The 19843-nt window shown below is 43.0% G+C and overlaps 1 protein-coding gene across 1 annotated transcript in view; it reads left to right on the top strand.

Moving 5' to 3' along the window:
- Window positions 1-231: 231 nt before the first annotated feature.
- The window catches only part of FBXO17 (F-box protein 17), a 30274-nt gene continuing 10662 nt past the window's right edge, over window positions 232-19843 (top strand). The window contains exon 1 of the mRNA XM_008583374.1: window positions 232-460. The gene's annotated coding sequence lies outside the window, so the exon portion shown is untranslated. The remainder of the gene's footprint in view (window positions 461-19843) is intronic.

The raw sequence follows: 19843 nt of genomic DNA, 5'->3' as shown, positions 1-19843 counted from the left end.
GGCCCACGCGGAGGGATGTCGGGAGGTGGGACTCGCGCACAGGAAGTGCCCAGCGTGTGCGCCCCGGGACCGGGTCTCAAATCGCAGGTAGCCGCATAGGGAAAGCGAGGGTCTCCCAGGGGCGGGTCCCCGGGTCCCCTCCCCGCCCGCGTGGCGGCAGCTGCGTCCTCCCGCTCGGCGCCTGCCGCCCTCCCAGATCCCGGCCCCGCCCCCGGCCGGTCCCGCGCAGCCGTCCGCGGGCGGGGCGGCCTCTCCCGCTCTCTCGCCCGGTCTCACAGCCGCCGGCCAAGGCGCCCTCCGGGCTTAAGCCGCCGCTCCCCCGGAAGAGGACCTGCCGCCCAGACCGCCGGTCTCGGGGCTCCCTGGGCCGGGCCGATCCCGGGGAGCCCCCTGACTGCCCCCCAGAACAGAGCGGGGAAGGGGAATCTTAGCCTGCCGCCGCCTCCGAGCAGGCCGCCAGGTGAGAGCCGGGACAGGTAAGGACCCAGGCGGCGACCCAAGCGGACGGTCCTCGTCCGCAGCTGGGGATCTGGGGAAGGAGTCTGGCCCCCAAGCGCTGCCCGGAGGAGCGGATCCCCGCGAGTCCCGTGACCCCAGCGCCCCTTTCTGGGCCCTCCGAGGCTCCTACAAACGCACGTTAGAAAGCCCCAGATCGTACCGACAGGGCTTCGCTTGTAAACCCGGGCTTCTAACGCCCACGCCTCTCCGTCCGCTTCTCGTCCGCAGCGGCCACCATTAATAGCCCTTCAAAGCGCTCCAGGCCAACACGTGTGCCCAGCAGCCTGTGGAAGGCCAAACTGCTTTCTACCCTTGCTGGGTTTTATGTCTTCTGGCTGGCAGCCCCTTCGCAAAATCTGAGAATCAGAGTCTTCGAGGACCATTACTTGATTTAGCGACTTGGGAACATGATGTGTTTAGTTGCGGCCGCTGCTCTCAATTTAAAATTTGTTCTTCTAAGTTCAGGAATATTTCTTAACGCTCTGTGCGTTGTTTCTTCAACTTTAGACAGCATCTGTTTACTCCATATTTTGAAAGACTGAAATATTACGAATCTGGTTTTTGAATAAATAACTTTTTAAAAGTACCAGTTAATACACGTGAATAAAAGACAGGACAGACAGAACTTTGTATAAAAAACAAGTGTTTTCAACATTAGTCCCCCCCCCTCCCCCCAGGCAGCCAATTAAAACTTTTTTATAATTGCTTTTCAAAAATGACAAAAGTAACTTGTGATCGCTGGTGCATCGTTTTTAGCTTTTTCTCCTTTTTGTTCCTCTAGTTACTTTTCCAGTCCTTAGAGCAAATACTTGAATTGTTATTTCTTAGTTTATTAACTTTTGGACAATGTCCATTGATTTCTTGCTAAAAATAGACAACTTCCATCATCTCCAGTTTCTGCCTTCTCTATATAATCGCCTCCCTATATAATCATGGCATGACTTTTACTTTCTATACTGGCTACTTTTCTAACAAAATAATTTTTTTAAAACTTATATTCTTGGTCCATTAAATATGTACAGTATTCGTTGACTCCCCTTTTTGTAAGATCTGGCGAAGACGTCTGCTTAAAAAGACATTTTTACAGCTTAGAAACTGGTGCGCAGAAAAAAAAATTTTTTTTAAATAAGGTTTTTGTATTTATTTAAATATTAGTTTTTTATCCAATCAAGTTATACATATGGCTCACAAATCAAATAGAAATGAGTCTGCCTAAATGTTTTTCCTATGATAAAAGTAATATAATCTCTTTTAAAAAACGGAAAAGAGGGGCCGACCCCAAGGCCACAGGTTCGGATCCCATATAGGGATGGATGGTTCGCTCACGGGCTGAGCGTGGTGCTGACAATGCCAAGCCAAGGGTTAAGATCCCCTTACCGGTCATCTTTAAAAAAATAAATTAATTAATTAAATTAAATTAAATTAAAAAATGGAAAAGGCAGGAGCAGTGTTTTAAATTAAAAGAGATTAAGGAGACTGACCACCCCCAGCAGTGTTTGAGCCTGGGTGGGGACCTTTTTAGGAAGAAATAGCTATAAATATAAGATCTTATAAGATCTTCTTTATATTGTTCATGGACCTGGGTATTAAGATGGCAGGATGAATTTCTCTTAGCGGCATTAAGTCACAGTGTATACCTGTAGAATGCCCTTATTCTTTCTTAGAAGATGCACGTTGAAGTATTTAAGAGTTTATCTAAAAGAGAAAGAACAATGTAAAACGTGAAGCATAAAAGTAACATGATCTAGAAATGAAGAAGGAGAAGAGATGAGCACAGTGGCACTAACTCTGGAGTCTTATACACCAGGATTCAAATCCCGGCTGTTAAACAAAATTGTGGTAGGCCATTGTTTTGGACTGAGCTTCTTTCTGCATGAGAGGCTGCAACAGACCAGACCAAACCAAAATGGAGTCACTCATGCTAAATGCCACATAATCAAACTGAAACCTAAGGAAGCAAATAAATCCCAAAACAGACAAGTTTTTCCTAAAAACAGGAGATTCCAATCTACCAGAGTCAGCATAATAAGGAAGTCCTCTCTGCTTTAATCCTTACAAAAAAAAATAACCCGATGTTAACCAATCACCTTTTTCCCTATTGTTCTGTTTCCTGTTCCCACCAGCAAAACCCTCTCTTCTGCATTGTCCGGTGGGAACTCTCATTCTATTTTGTAGAATGAATGATGTCCCATCATGAATCACAAATGAAAGCCAATTAGATCTATAATTCAATTTGTTGTAATTTTGTCTTTGACACGGCTCTGTCACTTACTTGCCAGGTGACCTTGGGCACATTGCTTCCCTCCCCCAAGCCTCAGTTTCCCCATGTGAAAAATAGCACCTACCTCTTGGGTTGTTTGTGATGCCTCCATGAGATTTTGTAAAGCACTTCCCAGATACCTAGAGCAAACTAAGTGCTCCGTTAACTGTAGCTGTTAGTATTTTGTGAAGGAATTTTCTTAACTGCCATAATCTGTTCACCTATGAATAACTACATCGTAACTGCTGTTGGGCTCTTCCTTCTACTCTTTTTTCTAGGGATAGATTTTGAACTTGGCATTTTCCTTTCCTTTTTCAAATTCATCAAATGGCTTGATGTTGCCATAGAGACAGTTTTTGTCCTGCTGTGTTTTGTCTCATTAATTCCTAAGCATGTCCCCCCTTATCCCACATTCCTCTAGTCCTTGTTTGAATGTTGCTCCATATGATTCTGACATAAGGAGGTGCACACGTGGACTCCTCCAATCCCATAGCTGGGTGCTTGCTAGTAATCATAGTAACATGCTCACAGTGGCAGCTAATATTTGTCAAGGGTCAGGCCCTGATCTCATTGATTTTTTTCCCATAACTGTGAGGGGTAGGAGTTATTACAGATCAATAGTCTCTTACCTAAAACTCTTGGGGCCAGATGCATTTGGGAATCCAGACTTTTAAAATATAGTACAAGCCTATACCATACATTACATAAAACCCCTAGTGGGCCTGGGGAGCATAATGTGATTAAACACACTAATGTTTCTTTGGTGAAATGCATGTTCACACTCAGTGGAATACCTGAAGACTACGCAAAACCTCTTGTCTTTTCCTGTCAATTTCTGCCACCAAAGGGGCTGGGGAAACTTTCCAGTTTTCAGCACTTTTAAATTTGGGATTATGAGTGCAAAGGAAGCATTAGTCACTCAAGCAACAGTGCAGGGACAGCTGTCTAAGTATTGGGAGGAAAATAATTTAGAGCCACACTTCACACTGGGTCCTAAAATGAATTCCAGATGGAATAAAGAGGTAAAAAATTTTTTTTTTAAACAAGAAAGAAAGAAGACAAACCAAAAACACGTGAAGAAAATGAAATGGAGTATTTATCAAATTTCTGGGTGGAGAAGGGCTTTCTACATTAAAATGATGGAGGAATTTATCAAAAGGCAATTGATATGCTGGGGGAAATATCTGCAATAAATGTGACAAAATGATCATAATAAAAATAAAATAAATAAATAAATAAATTTGGGATTATGAATAGAAAATGTAGACTTGCACATTTTCCATTTTATACAGTGGAAATCTCACACTCTGAGAGGGAAAGCCATTTGCCCAAGGTCACAAAAAAATTAGAGTTTAAGGCTGGGGCAGAACCCAGGGCTGATTGTAGGACCAGCACCATTTAACCTCTCCCCAGTGCTGCCTCCTTTTTATGCTGTCACCAGCAAATCCACAAAACTGATGTCTTTTTCTAGCTCTGTGATGCCCTCTTGTCTGGAAATGTCCATGCTGCCTCCTGGGAGTAAGATGACGTACCTAAAGAATTTTCCAGCATGCCTGGAACAAAGAAAGCATTCAACAAATGTGAATTATTATTATTTGCACTAAGATACAATTAGACTATTTGCTTCTCTGGCTTACACAATCATGCTATTCATCGGTAACATTTTTTTTTAAATTGTGTTTGCACTAAGATACAATTAGACTATTTGCTTCTCTGGCTTACACAATCATGCTATTCATCGATAACATTTTTTTTTTAATTGCAAAATACAACATCCATACAGAAAAGTACATAAAACATATATGTACAATTTAATGAAGAATCATAAAGCAAATGTCCATATCACTAGTATCCAGTCAGCAATGAGAACATTGCCAGCCCCAGATGCCTCCCTGTGTGCTCCTTCCAGTTAATAGCTCTCCCCTCCCGGACCCTCCCCAGAGACCCCACCATCCTGACTTTTCTGATACCCATCTCCCTATCTTGCTTTGTTAAATGTGGCTTTAGCACTTATATATGCATTTGTAAGCCATATCAACTAGTTTAACCTGTCTGTGAGCTTTCTAAGAATAGAACTATTAGGGTAAGCATAACATTTATAATCCAAAACCACGAAATTTTGGAAGTAATAGGGGTCACTATTAATAATTACCCTAATTACCCTGGGACAATAGGTGTAGCCCAGGCAACCCAAGGCTGTATGGCCATCCTGGGGCTCAGACTCTTAAGTGCTTTGTTGTGTTTGGCCAAAATTATGCTTTTGAGATTCATCCATGTTCTTGCGGGTACTTGTCATTTGTCCCTTCTGACTGTGATGTAGTATTCCACTCTATGACTCTACCTTAATTTATTTATACGTGGTACGGTGGATGGGCATCTAGGACATTTCCAATCTGGAGCTGTTAGGAACAGTCCTGCCATGAATATTCTTGTGTGTGTTTCCTGGCTCTTGGGTGGAATAGCTGGGTCATGGAGCAGGCACATTTTCAACTTCAACAAAAAATGCCCAAGTACGTATTTTCCAAAGTGGTTGTACCAGCGGGAGTGTATTTGAGTTCTCATAGATGGCATTTTTGTGAACTATAGTGACATTGTGCTGTCTTGTTTATTCATTTTTTTAAAAAGCATACACATGATATTCATTACATTTAAATGAGAATATAGTTGTCCCTCAGTATCCACAGGGGAGATTGGTTTCAGGACCCTGAGGATATCAAAACCCACAGATGCTCAAGTCCCTTATATAAAATGAAATAGGGGCCAGCCCCGTGGCTCACTCGGGAGAGTGCGGTGCTGGTAGCGCTGAGGCCGTGGGTTCGGATCCTATACGGGGTGGCCAGTGCGCTCACTGGCTGAGTGTGGTGTAGACAACACCATGCGGAGGGTTGTGATCCCCTTACCAGTCAGAAAAAATAATAATAATAAAATAAAATAGAAAATAAAAAAATAAAACGAAATAGTATTTGCATATAACCTACATGCATCCTCCCCTGTACTTTAAGTCATCTCTAAATTACTCATAATACCTAATACAAGGTAAATGCTATGTAAATAGTTTTTATATTGTATTATTTTTTATTCATTTTTGTGTTTTTTGTTTTTTTAATATTTTCGATCCATGCTTGCTTGAATCCGTGGATAGGAGGGCCAACTGTATACCAAAAAGCCCATGTAACTTCACCTTACACTTCACCCACCTGTGGCCCAGAGGGCAGCTGGGCAACTGAGAAGATGATGCAATTAGATGAGAGAGAAAGAGAGAAGTTCAGAATCATCCGTCAGTCTGTTATGAAAAATGGTATTAAGCTCACTGCATATTCCCTGCTTCACCACTCCACCAATTTTTAACATTTATACTTTTTTTAAAGATTATCACTTATTTGTCTTTGTAGCTTTAAATTTTGTGCTCCACTTCTTCTGGCCTGGACAGGATCAGAACCCATGACCTTGGTGTTATAAGGCTGTGCTCTAACCACCTGAGCTAACTTGCCAGCCAAAATTTTATTCTCCACTTGTATTTTTATTCTGGTAACTTTTGATTGTGAAGTAGGTGAGCTAAGCATCTTAGTGGGCCCCCCCCCTTTCATTTCCCATCTTTCGTCAGTTATATATTTACTTTTACATTGTCAAGGTGGATAACATCTACAGTCTATTTTCTTACCATATTTAAGTCTTACATGTGTCAACCTAAAAAGAAACTCAGAGACAGGCTCTCCAGAACAAATTAGCTTATTTGGGAGTAGCAGAGGGTTGCAACCTGAGGCGTGGGTACTGTGACTGATCATAGGCATATCCAAGGGGGTTGGGACAAAAGGGAGATTTTTAAACACAGAGGGAAGAAGTCCATCTAAGCTGCTTTGAAACAAAGTCCATAGGTCACAGAAGCTCTTCGCAGGGGTTGGCGTTTATTCATGGTGGAGACAGGCATTGCTAGGTAAGTGTCCTTGTGCAGGCACCTTATGTGGAACACTGCAGTCTTGAGGAAGTTCTTGCAATAAGTCCTATTACAGGTACGTGTGGGTGTGTGGGATTTGCAGGAATGTCTTGTGATAAGGCAGATTATAGGCGTGCACATGGGAGCTCCTTCTTTCATGAATGACTCCATTTTGGTACCAGCAACTTTCACACATGCTTAACTGCAAAATTTGCAGGTTTTTTTTTTTTTTTTTTTTAACAGCTTTATTGAGGTGTAATTTACATACCATAAAATTCAGCCCTTTTGTTACTGGACAGCCATTCCAGGTTCTTGGTCTTTCATGGGACTGAAAGGAGCCCACATCACAGCGAGCACCCATACAACAAAAGGAAAGGAAGAGGGACAGACAGTCCACACACAGGGCTTTATTACAAAGAAGGATGCCCAGGCATCTCCACAAGTGAGGAGGACCCTTGGATTCTTAGGGTGAAGGTTTATATGTTGTTCAGGGACAGAGGTGTTCCTCTATCCTAAGAGGAGGAATATTTGGTTGTGGGGGAGGATCTAGGGTAATTAAGCCCTAACAGGCTGATACAAGGTTGTATCAGCTTCCTGTCATGCATCCCTAAGTTTCTGAAGTTTTTGGTCATGCACAGTGGGTCACTTTTCTCTTAACTTTGTCCTTTCTGGTCTAGCATCATGGGTGGAAAGCCATCTAGCAGTCCTCTGTACTTTTGTTCCTCTTAGTGAGCAAGTGCTGCAGTTTTAGGAAACCACAAAGTTCCAGGTGTAGCATTTTGATTGGTAGGGTGGTTAAGCTGTCGTCAGCTCATTATGGGTTCATTAACTGCAAAACAAGGAGGCATCTAGTGCCAATCCAGTCTGACTATCTATGAGCAGCCTCCCTGGGGCGTGTCCCTATTCTGTCCTGCCTCACTTTTAAGTGGACAATTCAGTGGTTTTTAGTGAATTTACAGAATTGTGCAACCATCACCACAGTTTTAAAGCATTCCCATCACGCCCAAAATATCTCTTGTATATTATTTGTAGTCACTCTCTGTTCCCACACCCAACCCCAGGCAACTACTAATCTATACCTATAGATTTGTTTTCTGGAAATTTTACATTATATAATATAAGGTCTTTTGTGTCTGGCTTCTTTCATTTAGCATACTGTTTATTGCTGAACAGTATTCCATTGTATGGATACACCACATTTTGTTTATCCATTCATCAGTTGATGGATATTTGGATTGTTTCCGATGATAATGCTACTGTGATCATTTGCTTATGAGGATGTATGTTTTCATTTTTCTTGGGTGGATAATCTAGTTGTAGAAGTACTGGGTCTCATGGTAAGTTTGTTTAATTTAATTTTTTTTTTAATGTTCAATTTTTAAAGAAACTGCCTGTTTTCCAAAGTGGCTGTACCATTTTACATCTGCACCAGCAATGTACGAGGGTTCCAGTTTCTTCATGTCCTTGCCAGTAATCCTCAGCATTGTCAGTTTGAATAACAGCCATTCTAGTGGGTGTGAAGTGGTGTCTCATTGTGAGTTTAATTTGCATTTCCCTAATGGCTAGTGATGTTGAGCATCGTTTCATATGCTTATACCTATTTGTATATCTCCTTTGGTGAAATGTCTATTCAAATTTTTTGTCTATTTTTAATTGGTTTGTTTGTCTTACTGAATTTTAAGTGTTCTTCATATAGGTGCTTCTCAATAGGGTTTTTCATAATAAACCCATTGTAAGTTGAAAATATAAGTCAAAAATGCATTTAATACACTTAACCTATCAAACATAATAGCTCAGCCTAGACTATCTCAAATGTGCTCAGAACACTTACATTAGCCTACAGTTGGGCAAAGTCATCTAGCACAAAACCTATTTTATAATAAAATGTTGGATATCTCATGTAATTTATTGAATACAGTACACTGTACAGTATTGGTTGGTTACAGCCCTTGTGATCCTATGGCTGACTGGGAGTTGTGGCTTGCTGCCACTAGCCAGCATCATGAGAGAGCATCCTACACACATATTGCTAGCCCAGGAAAAGATCAAAATTCAAAATTTGAAGTAAATTCTTATCACTTTCACACCATCATAAAGTCAAAAAATTGTAAGTCAATCCATTGTAAGTCTATATATATATTCTGGATACAAGTCCTTTATCAGATACATAATTTGCAAATATTTTCTGCCAATCTATAGCTTGTCTTTTCATGTTCTTAATGGTGTCTTTTTTTTTTTTTTTCCTTTTTGTCTTTTTTCATGACCGGCAACGGATTGCAACCCTCAGTGTCGCGCCCGTACCGGACCGGGACCGGCAACGGGATCGCAACCCTCAGTGTTGCGCCCGCACCTCGCTCAGCCAGTGAGCGGCTGGTCTGTATGGGGGATCCGAACCCTCGGTGGGAGCGCCGCCCTGTAGCAGTGCACCACCGGGCTGGCCCTTAATGGTGTCTTTTTTTTTTTTTTAAAAGATGACCGGTAAGGGGATCTTAACCCTTGACTTGGTGTTGTCAGCAACACGCTCAGACAATGAGCGAACCGGCCATCCCTATATGGGATCCGAACCCATGGCCTTGGTGTTATCAGCACCACACTCTACCGAGTGAGCCACAGGCCGGCCCCTATGTTTAATTTTTAAGTTAATTATGATATGAGGTAATGGTCTACATTCATCTTTTTCCATGTAGATTTCCAGTTGTCCCAGCACCATTTGTTGAAAAGACAATCCTTTTCTTTTGAAAACCAATGAACAAAGCTACAATAAAGAGAATGCACCTAGCCTCCAGGTCAAAAGTTTCCTTTTTCTTGTACTTCATCAAATGGATATAACATAGACAAGTTGCAGGGATGACTGAGAACTCTGTTTCATGGGCAACACTCATTAACATGGAAGAAGCCTGTCTTTCTGCTGGGAGCTCGCTCCCAGATGCCAGAATGGAGAGGGCTTTCCTCAGGACCACCACAGCACGGGCACTGCCCAGACACTGCCTGCAATTTTTTTAGAGAACAAACGTCCAAGGTTGCTTTGCTTTCCCCGTATGTGAACATTGGGCAGCCTGAGATCTGTGTGTGTGATCTCAGATCATGGGGGAGCAAGGAGAGAGAGCAGGGAGCCAACTGGCACAGTTTTTTCAAAAATGGACTAACCCCTGGCTTTGCCGTGAACTCCCATCCCAACCTGGGCCCCTGTGGACCCCTTATTCTGGTCCAGAGCCTCTGGAGGTCCTTGAGGCTCCATTGTCCCCACCTTGAGTTCTGTCCTAGCTGCTACACTACTGTCTGCTTTCTGTCTTTCAGAAATATATCAACATTTCTTTTTTTCTTTTTTGGGGGGCGGCTGGCCAGTACAGGGATCCGAACCCTTGATGTTAGTGTTATCTACATTGCACTGTAACCAACTGAGCTAACTGACCAAACTTCGACATCTTTTTGTTGATGGTTTCTCTCCTGTCAACTTTGCTTTTTAATTTCTTTGCTATATATAGAGAGGGCACCTTTTCAAAGGGAGGTCAGACTGCCCAGATTCCAATCCCCGCTCCGCTTCACTGCTTGGAACCCCCAGTCAATTCCTCAGTCTGCAAATACATGTTTTTGTTTTCTTTTGGGGGGACTTTTTTGGGAGGGGGGAGCTGGCAGGTAAGAGGATCTGAACCCTGGACCTTGGTGTTACAAGGTTGTGCTCTAACCAACTGAGCTAAATGGCCAGCCTACAGATATGTTTTATCTGGCCCACACTGTATTTAATTTTCTTTCTTTTTTTTTTTTTAAAAAAGATGACTGGTAAGGGGATCTCAACCCTTGGCTTGGTGTTGTCAGCACCACGCTCAGCCAGTGAGCAAACCAGCCATCCCTATATAGGATCCGAACCCGTGGCCTTGGTGTTATCAGCACCGCACTCTACCAAGTGAGCCACGGGCTGGCCTAATTTTCTAAAATTCATTTTTACATTTAAAAATTGGGTGATTTCACATAAGAACTGGGATTTCTGGCCTCTTTTGAAAAACAGGAAAACGTAGCAAACTGGACCCCCCTTCCTACTAAAACAGCCAGAGTACACTTTGGCCACAACCTTCAGACTTTGTCAGAGTCTCCACCACTCCCTGTTCCCTTCCACCTAGTCTGCCTCATTTAGCATACTGCCTTGTCTTGTAGGAATTTGAAGTTGGGATCCCTGAGATAATGTTTTGAGAGAATCTAGCACAGAACCAAGCACATATGAGCTATTATTAGGAGGCCAGCTAGGGGCAGTGGTGTAATCAGAGGCTTGCTGTGATCATCAGACTGCAACCCAGATGGATGGGTTTACCTAGAGGGGATGCCTTTAAAATGAAATCTACCCAAAGGCCCTTATAGGCTAGTACAGACCCTGGTTATCAGTAGCTCAGTTTGCCTTCTTGAAGGGGAAGCCACACTGACTCTTTGCCTTTTTCTTCTTCTTTTTTTTTTGGTGGCTCGCAGGTGTGGGGACCTGAAGCCATGACCTTGGTGTTATAACACCATGCTCTAACCAACTGAGCTAACCAGCCAGCCCACACTGAAACTTTGAATACACAAATAATTCCAGAGAGCAAAGAATTTTAATCTTCTCTTACTGATGACTTTTATGTAACTGTTTGTTGAGGTTAGAAACAACACTGGCCCTACAATTCAAGAACAAAAAAGTTAATAAGGGATAATGTCAGGTAGAGGAAAATCTCCTGAAAGCATGAAAAGGAAACCATTCTGTGTAAAAGTTTTAAAAGATTGACAATATCAGGTGCTGGCAACTGCAGTTCTCATAGTTGATGTTGGGAGTCCAAATGGCACAATAACACTGCAAAACTGTAGGGCATGTTCTTGTAAAGTTAAATATACATTTAGTATATGACCCAAGAATTCCACTCCTAGGCATTTACTGAAGAGAAATGAAAACGTGTCCGCACAAACACTGGTACAAGAATGTTCATAGCAGCGTTATTCATAATAACCCCAAACTGGAAACAACCCAAATGTCCATCATGGCGAGTAGGTCTATCTGCTCAGTGGAACACTACTCAGCGATAAAAAGGAATGAACTACTGATTATACACACAACAATGTGGATGAATTGCACAAACATGCTGAAGGAAAGATGCTAGACACAAGGAAGCACACACTGTAAGTATCAGTCAGGGTCCAATCAGGAGACTAAGAAATAAAGAAAATGCTTACGAATACAGAAAAGTAGATACAAGGAGCAGCCACTGCTCCTAGGTGTAAGATAGAGATCCTGACCTTGCTGGAGTAGACTTGGCCACGGCTCACCAAAGGGCAAAGGAGTCACTGAGATGCTGCACTGGTTGAATTTGCCAGAAGTTGTTCTCTAGGATGCTGGGGAAAGCAGTCCACAGGGAAGTGTCTCAGCTGAGGTGGATGCTGCAGACTGCCATACACTGCAGGAGCTAGGTGCTGGAGAAATTTCCTGATGCCAGAGAAACAACATGCCTGCAGGAGCATGGACGCTGCAGGAGTAGCTGCCGACCCTGCAGGAGCCAAGTCTGGAGCTGGAAGCCAAACCTTTTTTCTCCTGCAACGTCTCTCCAGCGCCCTCTACTGAGAAAACTGAGCATCATGTCGGCCGGTCAAAGGAAAAAGAGTTAAAGGGCTAAACTCCAATTTCACGGCTTGGAATAGCAATGAGGACATACATTGATAACTGGCACACTATGTGACTTCATTTACATGAATTTCTAGAAATCGAATTTACAGTGACAGCAGATTAGTGGTTGCCTTGGGGTGAGGCTGGGGGTTGACTGGCAAAAGGTAAACCTTTGGAGTGATAGAAGTGTTCCATATCTTGACTGTGGTGATGGTTACATGATTGTATACAGCTGGTAAAACTTCAGCTGTACATATGGAATGAGTGCATTTTAGTGGGTGTGAATTATACATTAGTAAAGGCGATTTCTTTTCTCATGGAACCCATTCCAGGAAGCTTATGTGCAAATATAAATGGAAAGTCAGGCATGTGCATGTGTACACACACAGACACACACGCACAGAGCAGAAATGCACCCCAGATCCCACCACGGAGACACTCCAGCTTGCACTGTGGTGTATATCTCTCCATGAGGGGCTGTTGGAGGTTTTTTTTTTTTTTTTTTTTTTAATTTATAAAGAAAATTACATTTATTGCTTACAGTTTCTGAGGCTGAGAAGTCCAAAGTCCATCTGGTGGTGGCTACAGTGACCCAGGGGTCTCAAATTGCAAGATGGTGGAAGCAGAGAGAGCAGAGAGACAGACTCTCCTTTTAAAGCCCTCAGAACCACACCCATGACCACCATTTTTAATCCATTCATTATGGCATGGTCCTACAATCCAATCACCTCTTCAAGGCTCCACCTTACTATTACCATATTAGGATTTCCCACCCTCTTAACAATCACACTGGGGTCTAAGTTTCTAATACATAAAACTTGGGGAACACAGTTCAAGCTCCAGTGAGTTCTGGGGGGACATAATTCAATCCACTACATTCCACCCCTGGCCTCCCAAAACTCATGTTTTTTCACATACAAATACATTAATTTCATACCCAAAGTCTTAACTTGTTTCAACTCAAGAGTCCAAAGTTCAAAGTCTCATCTGTGAAATCAGTACGAGTTATCCACTTCCAAGATACAATGGTGGGACAAACATAGGGTACATATTCCCATTCCAAAAGGGAGAAATAGGCCAAAAGAAAGGTATAACAGGTCCCAAACCAGTCCGAAACCCAGCAGGGCAGGCATTAAATCTCAAAGCTGGTGAATCATGTACCTTGACTCCATGTTCTACCTTCTCTGCACGCTGGTGTGGGGGTTGGGTCCCCAAGGACTTGGGCAGCTCTGCTCCTATGGCTTTCCTGGTCTCAGGTCACACTTCACCTCTCCCAGGCTGGTGTTCCACTCTGGTAGCTTCACAGGTCTGGGGTCTCCATGGCAGTCCCACTGTCACGGCTCCACTAGGCATGGCGCTGTTGGGGTTTCTCTGCTGCAACTCTGACCCCACATTTCTGCTCGGCATTGTACTAGTGAAGGCTGTCTGCGGTGACTCTGCCTCTGTGACCGATCTCTTCCTGGGCCTGCAGACTTTTCCATACATCCTTTGAAATCGAGGTGGAAGCTCCCAAGCCTTTCCAGCTCTGGCATTCTGTGAGCCTACAGGCCTAACACCATGTGGATGCTGCCAAGTCTTCCAGCTTGTATCTTCCAAAGCTCCATGACCAGCCACAACTGGGGCCAACTTACCCACAGCCGGAGCAGCCAAAGCAGCTGGGGTGCTGGTACTGGAAGCAGCTTCCCAAGGTGGCCCTGGGCAGCGAGCCAGTGGAGGGCTCCTCAAGCCTGTTCCCCAAGACCATTCTGTCTCCCTAGGTCTTTGGGCCTGAAATGGAAGGATTGGCCCCAGAGGCTTCTGCAATGCCCTCAGGGCCTTTTTTCTCCTTCTCTTAATAATCCCTTTCCTTTGTACTAATCTTCTTAGCTAATGGTTGCTGGGCTGCACCACTATATGCTCTCTGCTTCTCTACCACATGGCCAGGCTACAAATCTTCCAAATCTTTACACTCTGCTTCCCTTTTAAATTCTGGCTTTATGTTGTGCCTTTGCCACCGTAACTCAGCATAGGCTGTTACAAGTAGCCATGCAGCTTCCTTAATGTTTTGCTGCTTAGAAACTTTTTCCACCAAACATTCTGGTTCACAACTCTTAAGTCCCACCTTCCACAAAGTCCTAGGGCATGGACACAACACAGCCGAGTTCCTTTCTATTTCACAGCAAGGGTGAGCTTTGCCCAAGTTTCCGAAAAACTCCTTCTTATTTCTACCTGAGGCCTCCTTTGAATGGTCTTTGCAGTCCATATTTCTATCAGCATTCTGCTCGCCACCACATAGCCAGTCTCTAAGACATTCCAAACTTTCCGTCGTCTCTTTGTGTTCTGGGTCTTCCAAACTCCTCCAACATTTGCCGAACACCCAGTTCCAAAGCCGCTTCTATATATATTTTCAAGTATCTGTTACAAGCAACACCCCACTTCTCTGGTACCAATTTTCTATATTAGTCTGTTTATGTTGCTTATAACAGAATACATGGAACTGTGTGACTTATAAAGAAAATGACATTTATTGCTTACAGTTTCTGAGGCTGAGAAGTCGAAAGTCCATCTGGTGGTGGCAACAGTGACCCGGGGGTCTCACATTGCAAGATGGTGGAAGCAGAGAGAGGGGAGGTAGTTTCTGACATTGGCTTGGTGGCTTGCAAACTTGTTCTCCCTGAGGGGTTCAAATTTGCCATGGGTGCGTAGGTCACTGGCAGAGTAGATGGGGCAATAATGTACTCATGTACCCTCTCTCCCTCCCCAAGGTGAATCCACAGAGGGCATCTCACTTAATTCTTTCAGATGATCGAATCTTCATCCTAAGAGCCATAACCTGTTAGTTGGTTGGGGGTGTTTTTGTTGTTGTTATTGTTGTTTTCCACCATTTGGTCTTATTCCTTGAGTCCTAGGCATGACTTAGGGACACTTGTCCTTCAATGCTTACATCAACCATTTGAAGTAGAAACAATATTTATCTCCATGTTACAGACAAGAAAACTGAGGATCAGAGGTCAGCAACATATCTAAGAAACGACCTGCCCAGGAAGAGGCAGAGTCAGGATTGGAAGACCCGTCTGACTCCATAGTGGGAGCTTCTGATCACCAGCCACTTAACCCGATGCAGGGTGCAGGCTGGGATCCTGAAAACCCTCAGATACTCCCTTCCCTGGGCAAAAAGATCCATCCTAATAGGCTTTATGCATACTGAATCATTGCCAATTGGATCTTTCTTCCTCCATGATTTTATTATGAAAAATATCAAGCATAAAGAAAAGTTGAAATAATTATACAGTGAACAAACACTCCTAAGAATGACAATGCCTATGTATTTTTTGGTCTGATAATAAGATATAAAACAAAATTACTATTCATATTAAGTTTGTTCAGTCTTCCAAATTCATAAAACAAATAAAAAATGGAATGGCATTTTAAGTGCAAAAATGTATAATATCGCATCAAGTAAAAACATTAAAAACATAAAAGTTACACATAAGTTATTTTAATGTTGTTAGCTGACAAAAATAATTTTAAAATAAATTGAAATAAAATTGCTAAAATTAATACAGATAAAATTAATGAAAATTAAGAAATAAAACTGATAAAGTAAAAACAATACTGTATAAAATGAAGACAGTTTATTGGGGGCACTTGGCATTTTGAGCAGAACAGTTCTTTGTTGGCAGAACCTGTTCAATGCAATGAACCTTGAAAATGAAATTATATTCTTTGATCTTTTTCAAAAGTGTATACTCCAGCTGGAGAGACCACGTGAAGACAGTGAAATGCCTGAGGAGCACCAGCTGTTCCAGCCCCCGGCTGTGCAAGTCTCCCCACCCCAGGTGCTAGGACACAGGAGTGAATAGCCCTCAGGTGACCCAGCCCCAGCCACTGTCTAACATGATGGTATAAGAGCCCCTGAGTGTGGACCATTAAGCTGAACCCAGTCAACCCCCAGAGCCATAAAAATAAAGTAAAATAATGGTTATTATAAGTATACTTCAGCAAAAATATATTGTGAACAAACCAAAAACAAAGTGGTATCATTGAGTCACAGAGGCATTTTTGTGCAAAATTTTCCAGTCACTATAAAAAGGTCTGGCCTCAATAAACTACACACTTTGAGGAACTGCTAAGAAGACACTTATAAACTAACTCTAAATAGAATTAGCCCTCCTATCTGCAGGTTCTGCATTTGTGGATCCAACAAACCAGGGATCAAAAAACTTCGGGAAAATAAAAATAAAAAATACTAATTTAAAAAACAATTCGGTATAGCATATTACTTATGTATTTACATTGTACTAGGTATTATAAGTAATCTAGACGTGATTTAAAGTATATGGGAGGACCCGTGTAAGTTATATGTGAATACTATGCCATTTTATATCAGGGAACTGAGCATCTGTGGGTTTTGGTACCCACGGGGTCGTGCAAACAATCCCCTGCAGATACTGGGGACTGCTGTGGTTTCCACAGATTCCTTCTTTTTAACATAGCCCCATCTCTTGTTTGATAACTTTGAGGAAAGCTTATGGACATCTTTATGTTCCTTTAGGTAGACTACCATCTCTGTTTCTATTGTTATTGTTTTTAGCAAACTTTTTATAGAAAGTGCACAAACTGCACAGCCTGATGAACTTTTACAAATGAACACACATGTCTGAGATGATAGCCACTAGGTCCCCCCGCAAGAAAAAGGAAAATAAATAATTAAACACACATGCAGACACATGTAGCCAGCCCCCAGATCAAGAAAGAGAAGAAAAGAAAAAAAATGCTTTCTAAATAAGTATACCTTTGCTCAGTTTGAAATTTAATGCCACCTGAAATTCTCTTGGCAGAGAATCTTTGTTATTGTTCAGCACATGTACTCATCACAAAATGTTGAGTCATTGATCACAGTCTCAATATACAAAAGATTCAGATTCAAGATTCATAGATGAAATAAAGATGTTACAACAACAAAAATACCAGTAGTCAGTACTTTAACGTAATTCCTGGCTTGAATTTACTAGACTCAAAGGAGATAAATACTTTCTGCCCCAAGTCACACAAGTGGGAAATGGATAGAGTCAGGATTTGAACCCAGATCTGTCTGCATCTGTTCTTGGGACACACATAGTTTCTTACTGGGAGCTCTGTTGGTGGTGCCCGTCCCACACAAGGCAGGTCACGGAGCTTTGTTCCATTTAGTTAGTGCTGCATAACAGGCCACCCAAAACAGTGATTTAAAACAAGACCCGTTATTTCATTATTTTATGGCTCTGGTGACTGGGCTCAGCTAAGTGGCCATCACTGGGGCTCTCACGCCGTTGCCGTGAGAAGGTTATTCGCTCCTATGGCTAGCACCTAGGCTGGGGACACTCAGGGAGCTGGGGCTCCGCAACCAGCTGTCTTCACGTGGTCTCTCGTGACGACTTCAGGGCAGCCAGACCTGTGGTGGTTCAGGCAGTGGTGTGCTGGGGCCGGCTCGCACTGGCCCAGGGCAATTGTGCACATCTCTTTCCAACTCATTCCACATCCCCAGTTCAGGGGTTTCCTGTAGTAGCTTGCAGTCAGCATGGTGGGTGTGTTTTCATCACAGAAAGCAACAAATGTTATAAACCCAAGCTCTTTTTTCCCCCTAGACAGCCAGTTGCTGAGCATTTAGCAGCACATCACCAGACTCGGGACTCCAAAGGCACAGGTCCTGAGAGAGTCAGGAAGGGGCTTTATCCTCTTTTGTGACCCAGCCTTGGAAATCCCTTAGCAATGTCACCTGTAGTGCTCTGAAAGTTGAGGTGGTCCTGAGCCTGCCTGTTGCCAAAGGGAGGGATGTGGACACCGTAGCTTAATAAGGAGTAATAAAGTCCTGGAAGAATTAAGTCAGATAGGAAATGTTATTGTAGCCGTTTTTGGAAAATACTCTCTACCATGGCATCATGGGTCCCTGAGAGCTGACTGCCAGTAGCATCCCCCAGTTACAGTGACAACCAATAATAACCTCCCCCAAATAAACACAACCCCCCACCCCCGAACACCCTGGCAGCAGGCAGTACTGGGCTGTACTTGTCCCGTACTGGCCCAGCCAGTAGTTGGCATTCAGCTGTGCGGACATGGTGGGGACAAGGCACTTCATGGCCCTCAACAGAGCATCTCAAACAAGCATTTTATACAGTTTGTATAGCGTAGCTGAGGGCTCGTATTTCCTGAAGGTCTTTGCTCCTTGGTGAAGTCTGGCTGCCCTCATGGGTGAGGGGGCCGACCCCAGCCCCAGAGATCCCTCATTTGCTGGTGACTGACACATTCATAAGAAAAGCAGACCCAAAGAACTAAACTCCAGTGAGTCTCACATCAATTCCAGGCAAACTGGTGTATTTGCTTATACATCACAGCTAATTATTATTATTATTTTATTTATTTATTTATTTATTTGTCCTTTTTGAGACCGGCCGCACCGCGCTCAGCCAGTGAGCGCTGTGAGCGCACCGGTCATCCCTATATAGGATCCGAACCCGCGGCGGGAGCACTGCTGCGCTCCCAGCGCCGCACTCTCCCAAGTGCCGCACTCTCCCAAGTGCGCCAAGGGTTTGGCCCTCACAGCTAATTATTAATGCAACTTAATAACCACCTGGAGAAAAGCACAACCTGGTCTCTCTAAAGCTTGTCTCCGCAACTTCAGTCTTTTCTGTACAGGCAGTAAAGATGGTGTTAGGATTCTTACTATATCCATGGACCACTTGCCTGATACAGGCTTAGTTCTTTTTCTAATAAAACCTTAATTTGTTTAAAAATAATAACAGCTGACATGAATTGAGCACTTATGGGTGCATGCATATGACAAGCATTAGATCACGTAAGCCTCTTAACCAAGGGCAATCTCAAAAGGTTGTTTTGCCCATTAAACAAGATGATGGAATTCAAGGACATGATCCAGCTTAAATGCTCAGCACAATGGCTTAATAAGGGCCTATAAATGTCACCAGATGAAAATATAGCTAAAATAGTTGCTCATCATTTTTTTTATGATATGTAATAGTAATAATAATAGCAACTAACATAATTTAGTGTTTCATGTTCTTTTTTTTTTGGCTGCTGGCCTGTATGAGAATTCAAACCCTTGTCATGTTAAATTAATGTCATTCTTATTTATGAGTCTCCAGGCGCTTTTCTCAAGTGCTTTGTAAATATTAACTCATTTCATCCTCACAACAACCGTATCAAATAGACACTGTTAACATCCCCATTTTCAGAAGAGGAAACTGAGGCACAGAGAGATTAAGTGGCTTGCCCTTGGTCATATAACCAGCAAGAAGCAGAGCCAGGACTTGAAGCCAGGCGGGCGGGTGGATCAAGTACTACGCTTTCCTCACTAGGCTGTTCTGCCTGTGAGTGAAGTGAAATGAGTTTCTCACTAGGTCTCGAGCTCGTCACTGAGTTCCTGCTAAATAGGGTGTCTCACCTCATTACATATCTGCGTAACAGCAGTCTCTCATCTATGAAGTGGGTTTTTCATGCGATGTTTCATTCATTTATTCATTTAATATCTCTATTGACTACAGATATTATGTGTCAG

Source organism: Galeopterus variegatus, unplaced genomic scaffold (assembly GCF_000696425.1).
Source record: "Galeopterus variegatus unplaced genomic scaffold, G_variegatus-3.0.2 Scaffold2898, whole genome shotgun sequence".
NCBI classification, from domain to species: Eukaryota; Metazoa; Chordata; class Mammalia; order Dermoptera; family Cynocephalidae; genus Galeopterus; species Galeopterus variegatus.
The sequence above is the reverse complement of the archived record's forward strand: the minus strand, read 5'-3'. Positions and strand labels throughout refer to the sequence as shown.